The sequence below is a fragment of the Mustela putorius genome, unplaced genomic scaffold, assembly GCF_011764305.1.
Source record: "Mustela putorius furo isolate JIRA1106 unplaced genomic scaffold, ASM1176430v1.1 tig00000407_pilon_pilon_pilon, whole genome shotgun sequence".
Lineage (NCBI taxonomy): Eukaryota > Metazoa > Chordata > Mammalia > Carnivora > Mustelidae > Mustela > Mustela putorius.
In genome coordinates, this window is record NW_025421373.1 from 24,067,436 (window position 1) to 24,076,491 (window position 9,056).

General features: G+C 51.4%; 1 protein-coding gene across 1 annotated transcript in view; it reads right to left on the reverse strand.

Annotated features, from left to right (window-relative positions):
• Positions 1-8,263, reverse strand: part of FAT2 (FAT atypical cadherin 2) — a 77,888-nt gene extending 69,625 nt beyond the window's left edge. The window contains exon 1 of the mRNA XM_004737782.3: positions 8,037-8,263. The gene's annotated coding sequence lies outside the window, so the exon portion shown is untranslated. The remainder of the gene's footprint in view (positions 1-8,036) is intronic.
• Between the last annotated feature and the right edge of the window lie 793 nt (positions 8,264-9,056).

The window sequence follows — 9,056 nt, forward strand, 5'->3', positions numbered from 1 at the left end:
TATAGTAAGCACTCGGCATGCATTACAGCTTTTAAACTCGCTCACAGCAACCCTATAATTATCCTCATTTTGCAGATGAGGTAAATGAGACTCAGAGAGGCTCCCTAACTTCCAATGCACACAGCCAGCATGTGGCCAAGGTGGGATTAAAATTCAAATCACCTGTGTGTGACCTGATCACCTGCCTCTCTGTGCCCGGGGTTGGAAACAGCTCTTGGGAGAGGAGGGGGATCACATAACCACGTGTCCTCTCAGCCCTGCAAATACAGATTCTCAGCAAAGACTCTATCTCCAGCCCTCCCTCTCCGTCCCATTCCCTCTGGCCTGGCCCAGCCTAGCCGTGCTGTCTGTCCAGCCAAGTCCAAACCCCTCTGAGCAGAACTGCCTAGCAGGCAGGCAGGCCCGGGCAGGCAGGGAGCGGCATTCTAGCAGTGGGACACGACAGGAGGTTCCGCTCTCTGAGTCCCTGTCAGTGCAGTGCTGCTGGCTGAACCTGACTGCGGGGCTAGAGGCGGGGCTATAGGCACGGAAAAGGTTAGGGATGATTGTGAGCGGCAAGGTGCATACTAATGAGATGTAAGCCAGTCTCCCCAAGCTCAAGCCCCCAGAGCTCAGTCCATACCGATTGCCTCTTTCCCACAGTGACTCTGCTCCACTCTTCCATGGCACACACAGAACAGAACCACTGGGCCCACCAGTGGTTCTCACCAGACAGGGCTGACCACTGAATGGAACTAGTGGTTCCCACTCAGGGGGTGGGGGTTAAAAAGACATATTTGTCAGCCCCACCCCAGATCTACTAAACAAAATCATTAGAGGTGGGGCTTAAGAATAGATGTTTAACAAGCTCCCAGGGTGATTCTGGTGGGACTGGTGTTTGGGATCTGCTGAACAAGGTCATCTCTTTCACTAAGATCCTGTGTTCTACCGTGCCTCCTTTCAAAGTGGGTATCCTGTATGTGCCCTCTCCTAGGCCCCAGTGCAGAGGGGTGAGGAAGGGAGGGAAAGACCCCCAGCTCCTAAGAAGTGCTTCTCAAATGTCAGTGGGTTAAAGATCACAGCCTCATCTCGAGAAGTCTAATTGAGTAGGACTGTGTGCGCTCAAGTGCACGCGGTCCCCTGTAGGTGGTCTGCCGACCACTGTGAGGGGAACACTGGCCCTCGGGCAAAGCAGACACAAGGTTATCTCTAGAGTCAATTAGAAGAGAAGACAGGATAGGGAAAGTGACAGGTCTGATTCCTGTGTCCGACTTTGACCGAGAGTCTCTGAGTCTGCAGATCTCCCTGTGCATCAGCATCTCAGAGGCGACTGTCTTGCTGTGGTCAGGTCTGTTTATCAGACCTGATAGACACGCAGGCCCATGAACCATGTTCCACTTGCAGGGAATAGAACAGAACCGGAAAACGAAAGGCTTCCATCCACATACATACACCTCATGACCTAGCCCTCCCACTCTTAGGAGACACAAGAGAAGTGTGCACGTGCACTCACCAAAGACTCACACAGACTCTTCAGAGGAGCACTATTATAATAGCCCGGCAGTAGAAACACCCTGAACGTCCACCAAGAGCAGAATGTAGGATGCTCATCTCGGGGAATACTAAGCAGCCGACAGAAATGAAGTATTGCTCTGGGCAACAAAACGGATAAATCCCACTGACGTAGTCTGGGGCAAACACAGCCATATGCAAAAGAATGCATAGTGTACTCTTCTAACTACATAAAGGCAAACTTATCTGTGGATTAGAGTAAGATCAAGTTGGCCTTGTGAGGGTGTTAGTGACTGGAGCACAAAGGAGGTTTCTGGAATGGTGGCAACGTTCTGTTTCTTCATCTGGGAACTGGTTAGTTTCTGTAAAGTTCATTGAGCCATACACTTACGATTTGTGCATTTCTTGTATGCATATTATACTTCATTAAAAAGTTTTCTGGAAATGCTAGTAAAGGACTTCAAAGAACTTCTAATAAAAGGGAAGACATTGAAATAATAAAAGCGTTCTGAATATGGCACATGGCGCAGGATTTCATCGCTTATAGGATTTTGGATTCTTCCTGCCCCAGGACCAGGAAGGAGACAGTTCTCAGAAACCAAGAGGCACAGGAGCTGTGCCAGGGCATACCAGGACCGTGGAACACCAACGACTCAGTAGCTCCCTCCCCCACCTGCATCCGGCCCGCCCTCTGCAGAACCGCAAGGGCAAGGCAAACCCGCTTTCTACCAGGTTCCCAGGTTCAGCTGAGTCCCCATTTGCTGTGGTTTATTTCCTGAAGCATTTTTCTATCCTCAGAGAAGTTTTCCAGTCCATTCTCTTGTTTGATCCCCTCAAAGACCCTATGAGGGGAGCAGAAAGTATTTCCATTTAATAGATAAGGAAGTTGAGACCCGGACATGGGGAGGTGGTCAGAAGATTTGGCCAAGGTCATACTGCTAGCAAGTGGCCCAGTCAGGACTCAAACACAAGTCTTCAGATCTCAAGCCCAACATTCCTTGGGCTAGACCACATGGGCTTTTCTCAGGAATAGCCATACCAACTGTAGCTTCATCACTTAGCGAGCGCTTGCCTGTGGATGTCAGAATCTTTCAACAACCCAAGGATGCAGGTACTATCATTTTATCCCCATTTTACAGATGAAAAAACTAAGGATCAGGAATCCAAGTGCCTTGTCCCAAGTCAATATCCAGCAAGATGGCATGTGGATTGGAAAAACAGAGTCTGTGCTCTGAAACACTAGTTAGTGATTCCCAAACCAAGCTGGACCTCACCTGGAGTTCCCCTGGAGCTTGTTAAAAATGCAGATTCCCTGGCCCCACACCCAGATCCCACATTCTAGTGCTGTAGATGCAGGATGGGGCTGAGGAATCTGAATTTTTAAAAACAGCCCTAGGCATTTGGGTAGCTCAGCCCTAAACTAGGCTACCACTAAAATAGGACAGTAAAAATAACTCAAAGGTAAAGTTTCATTTACAAGTTCCAAATTATCTCACTGAGCCTCTCTAATAATCAGAGTCCTCCTAACTATGGTACATAACCCCACAAGAAGGTATTTGACAACAGCCCCCCTGGCTGGGTAATCACCATGTTTGTGTGTGGGAGGGGATGGGGGAGTGACTAGCGAGGAGCATCAGGAGGGCTCTTGGGGAGCTGGGGGTGTCTGTTTTTGCTCCGGTTGCTGGTTAGCCACTGTTGCGTTCACATAGTAAAATTTGTCAAGTTGTAACTTACAAGTGATGCACATTGTTCTTGACTGTTTGCAAGAAGGAAGAAAGAGCACAGTCGAGACTCTATATAAGGAATCATTACAGAGTGGAGACTTATAAGAGGGATCCGATAGGGTTCTTCTAATTATGTGCTTCCAAGAGTTTGAGATTCTAGGATTTGCATTTTCCAAAATGCTATGATTCTCTTGCACCAATTCCCAAGACTTCAGGAGCCCCCAAATCTGTCACAGTAGCTAATGTTTAGCAAGTTTTTAGTATGTGCTGGCTGTGTGCTAACGACTTCTGTGAGATGGATCGTGCTGTACCCCCTGCACCCCAGACAGGTGAAGTGTGTCCAAGGTCACAGACAGCAGTGCAGGCAGGACTGGAGCTGGAGCACCTTGGCTCCAGGGCTCATGTGCCCAACCCTGGCACAATATTGGTATCAAGCTCGGTCACTTCCCAAGGCTAAGTTCCTGGCGCATCTAAAATCCTGCATTTTGTGCCACACAGTCATGCATCTGCTAAGAGGATCCAGAGGAAAGAGGACGCTGCAGGTACAGACAGCAGCCCTCACCTGGGACGCGTGAGCACACGCACACTAACGTTACCCCACAGCAGGCATGTACACTCCTGCTCAGCTTGCACCCAGGCCAGCTGCTGTGGGCATTGGAGATGAATGGGAACTGGGTAATGGAGAATTCTCCACTGTGGGCTCCCTGCCCCCAGCAAGGGGATGGACAGGTGCCTCGCAGGGGACACTCCAGTCTCAGGAACGGGAGAAGACTCAGGACTGAGAGAAGGGGAGGGATTTCTCTCTTCCACAGGCTCCAAACTGGAAAATGTTTAAAGCATCCCCTCTTTCATACTCCTTGGCCTGTCACATAGGGCCTTCAGTGACCTGGCCCCATCCTACCTCTCAGGGCCCACTCTGACCATTCTCCACCCAGCTGATAGTTTCCTGCACACACTTGCCCTACCTTGACACATGCTACTTTCTCTTTCTGAATTGCCTTTCCTCATTTTCCTTATTCAGACTTCAAAACTGATATTAAATGCCAGCTCCTCTAAGAAGCCTTCCTTCATTGACTCTATAACTGGGCTGACTACCACTTCTGGGCCCCCAGGCCCGTCTGAGTTTGCCTTTATTTTACTACCTCCCTCAAGGTACTAAACCGTCCATTAATAGGCCTGCCTCCCCCAACCATGAATCTCTGGGGGCCTGACACACGCTCATACTCATTAGGTGTAGTGAAGTCAGTGCCCAGAGGACAGAAGCTGTGGGATGGACGGGAAGTGGCTGAGCCTCTCTGAGTGTCTCCTGTCTCCACACAGAAAATCAGAGGAAGAGCTACTGGGTAGGGCCTACTGGCCTGAAGGGCCGTTATGCAGAACAGAAGGTCCTTGTGCACGGGTGTAACCTGGTGTCAGGCACACAGAAAGGCCAGTAAATGAGAGCTCCCGTTTCCGTGTTTAAATCCCGTGCTCAGCAATGGCTCCCTGAGGGCTGCAAACAACCCAGGACAGCATTAGAAAGTGGTGACTTGAGGCAAGTAATTCAGAATCTATGGTTCTATCCATTAAATGGGACCAACGATTCTCGGAGACTTCAGGGAACTCCTGAGGACCCTTCTAGTTGCAGGCAGTAGTGATAGAGTGGTGTGCACACGCGCATGCGTGTGCCTATGTGTGTGTGTGTGTGCTGGTGAGCGTTGGGGCAGGGCTCCGATTGATGAAATTTATGTCCCCAATCCCCTGAAGGGCAACTCAGTCTAGCCATCATCCTGGTTATGGATCCCAAATTGCATTCTGCAGAGGTGAAGATGATTCGCCCGCCTCCTAGATGGATGACCTGACTAGGAAGCAATGCCCTTTCCTGAACGAAGCTCAACAGAGAGGGGCAAAGCTGAGTGAAAATGTCTGGGGAGTAGACCTGCCTTCCCCGCTCACTTGCTGTGTGACCTCAGCCAAGGGCTCAGCGTTCTCTGGCCAGGCTGCGGCATCTCTGTCTCTCTGATTCAATTATCTCTAAGGATCTTTCTGTGCCCCGCTCTTATTGACCTGTGATGGGTCAGGCTAATGCTTAGTTCCTCTAAGTGACAGTTCTCGTCTATGAATTAGAGATGAAGATTCATGTGTTCTCTCAGCAGCTATGCAATGAGCATCTGATGGGCCGGGCTCTGTGCTGGACATGGGGGCCAGAACAGTAAGCAATACTTCGTAGTAGAGAGGGTATCCGAAAAGAACCCTCGGGGCACCTGGGTGGCTCAGTGGGTTAAAGCCTCTGCCTTCAGCTTGGGTCATGATCTCAGGGTCCTGGGATCGAGCCCTGCATCTGGCTCTCTGCTCAGCGGGGAGCCTGCTTCCCCCCCCTCCGCCCCCGCCTGCCTCTCTGCCTACTTGTGATCTGTCAAATAAATAAATAAAAATCTTTAAAAAAAAAAAAAAAGAACCCTCAAATAATTAATAATTGCAACTCTGATTTGTCTTATGAAGGAAGACTTCAGGGAGCTGTGAGCTGGCCTCCACTCAGGGGAGGCAGAGAGAGCTGGTTACCTGATGACTGCGAGAGTAATGAATACGACCCTATGTGCTACCTGCAGGAACTCACTTAAATGTCACATCCATCTCTGAGGAAAGGACTATCATTAGCCCTCTTTCTCAAATTAGGAGACTGAGGTTTAGAGAAGTTGAGGCCCAGGTCACACAACTAATAACATCCAGGATTTGAATCCACACGTCTTTGTAAGCCTGTCTAGAAACCCTCATTATAAATGTAAGCATTAGACCATTAGCCATAGAAAGAGTAGCTTTGAGATTCTGAGCCAACTCTGCTTGTGCTGGGAACCCAGGAATCATGGGATATTCCGGAGGCTCTGCCCGGTCCAGTTCTAAAGGAACGCAAAAGGCAAGGCCCATCCAGGGGGTACAGAAGGTCCCTGATCATACTGGCATCATTGCCTGGTTTTCTTTAAGACATGGCCCTTGCCCCACATTCTCTCCTACCTGGCCCCACCTGGCCAGCAGGAGTGCCAGCATCGTGGCATACCGTGGGGCAGCTGGAAAGAGAACTTCTAGCCTGAGGGGAGTTCCTTTGCACCCAAGGAAGAATGTGCAGGGACAGGAGCATGGTGGCCCAACTCACAGAGGACTGGTGTAGAGTGAGCCTGGCCGACCCTCCCTGTAGAAGGCACAGCCACAGCTGATACGGAGGGGCTGGAGAATGTCCCTGTGCTTCTGGGTCTGTTGCCTAAGTCCTTAAGGAGAACCCTACGAGTCATGGAATCACAGGAGGGTTCCAGAGAGACCTTGACTCCTTCTAGCTCCTCTTCCATTTTACAGATGAGAAACCTGAGGCCCGGGGAGCTCCTGGTGGAGGAGGGTGTCACTGTTGCACTCTGCCAGGCTAGTCAATGTCATGGATTTAGCACCTCCTTGCCACAGTATAACCTGTGGTCCGTGGAGAACACTGGGGGAAACCTGAGCTTGCCCTGCGTCCCTCATCTACAACATAGACAGCCATTCCTGCTTTGCCTACCCAACAGGCTTACTGGGGTGAAGCAGTCAAAAATCGATCATAATATTAATCGAGCCACCTTTATTTTATATGTAGGGAAATAGGCCCAAAGAGGTATGGGGACCATCTTAGAGCACACAGCCTGGGAGTTACAGAGACATGAATAATGAAATGCTCTTTCCATCCTCCTTCAAAGACTCACAATTTTCAAATGACCATGCATACTCAGCCCAGTCCTGAACACAGGAAGCACCCAGCAAGTACCAACAGGAACAGTAGCAGTTAGTAGTGTTCTGCGTGGAGGGCTCTGTTCGTCTGCCCAGCCTTAGCTCCCCATCTGTAAAAGGAGCCCCAAGCCTGCTTCTCTGCCTCCTTCCTCTCTCCGAGCTGAGGCCACCAGCGCCAGAATGTGCAGGGGACAGAGGCAGCCCTTCCAAGCCCTCAGCAAACGCCAGTGTGCTCTGCTGCTCCCCACATAGGGACATATAGCACACCCTCTCTCCAGTGGAGGGCTGAACTCTGGCCTGGTGGCTCTGTTCAACGTTCCACTCCAGCTCACCTGCCTCCAAAGATATGCATCAGATTCCTGCTTCCCCCAAGACGGGGGAAAGAACTGCTCCCACTCACCCGGCACCGGGGCTGCCCCTGGTGCCTCTCAGACTCACAGTCTTTTACAGCCCTAACAGATGGTGAGCACCCTCCTTTTATAGCCAGGAAAGCTGAGGTTCTAATCAGGGTGCCTCAAGAGCCACACAAGAGCCAGGGCCGGCCAGGTTCTCTGACTGTCCCTCGGGCACTCCTTCCCTCCTCCACACCAGGTGCTTTCTGTAACAGGACTCCTTTGCCTCCCTGGACACACTCAAGAAACCAGCACCTCTTGGCTCCCTGGCCGCAGCACTTCCCCACTTAAAGCATGTAGGAAAATGTCACCACACCCCCCCGCCCCCGGAAGGCTCAGCCCTGGAAAGCCCACGCAGAGACTTTCATTCTTCCAAGGACATAACTCCAACTTTTCACACGTGCAAATATGACCTTGCTCCTTCATGAGATCAAAAACCCTGGCCTTGTCCATTCCTGGGCCCCAACCCCCCCCCAGCCCCCAGGCTTGGGCTGGCTACATCTCTGGCTTCATTCAGTGTACGGAGGCACCTCGGGCCCAGGTTTCCCTACCCCCACCATGCCTGCCCCTCTCAAATCCTGGTCCCGTCCCCACCTTCCAAGAGCCTTAGAACACCCCCACCTGCTCTGGAACAAGGCACAGGAATGGGATTCGCCCCGCAACCCCTTCCCTCAACCTCCCATCCTCCAGCCGTCCTTACCTATGCCCTTCAGGTAGGGGAGGGTGCCCCAGGGTGAGCTGCTGGGCTGGAGCCCTTTCCACACGCACTGGGCTGACAGGCTCCCGAGGGAGGTGCAGAGACAGAGCAGGAAAGCCCGGTGCACTCGCACGCCGAGGAGGCTGCTGAGAAAGTTGAGTAGGTGTGTCCCAGCCCAGGAGGAGGAGGAAAAAGGAGGTGGGAGAATTGAGGCGGATCATCCCCCTCCTGCCAGCTCTCTGTCTCACGGAGAGGGAAGGAGGAAGCCAACTGGTTTGTGGCCCAGAACTCAGTGGGGAATCGAGTCATGGAAAATGACGGCTGGAAAGTTGCTAAGAAATGACGCCCATCTCCACCTCCCTCCTAGGTTTGACAGAAGGAGAAACTGAGGCCCTAGGCAGGTAGTACTCTTGGGGGAACACACAGAGACCATGAGGGGACTAGGGAAGGACCTGGGTTGCTAAGCTCCGGGCCAGTGTTCCCTCCACATTCCTCCCTGACACTGCCGAGATCCGAGACCCTCCCAGGCCAGATTCAAAATCCCAGGGCTGCCACCTAGGAGCTCAGTAATCTTGGGTGAGATACTGAGTCAGAGCCTCAGTTTCTTTCTTCGAAAAGATGGGGGTGGGACGTCTGGGTAGCTCGGTGGGTTGGGGCCTCTGCCTTTGGCTCAGGTCGTGATCTCAGGGTCCTGGGATCGAGCCCTGCATTGGGCTCTCTGCTCAGCGGGGAGCCGGCTTCCTCCTCTCTCTCTGCCTGCCTCTCTGCCTACTTGTGATCTCTCTCTGTCAAATAAATAAATAAATATTTTTAAAAAGAAAGAAAGAAAAGAAAAGATGGGAGTAAACCGTAACTTTTACCTCATGAGGACTCAGTGAGATAAAGGTTAAATGGAAGTCACTTAGCAGAGAAAGTCTCCCCCAAGTCTCCTGGTAATTCTTCTTCTTACTGTTACTAGCTATGACTTTCTTCGTAAACGGCCCATCCTCTCCAAGCTCTGGCTGCCCCATCTGTGAAATGGGG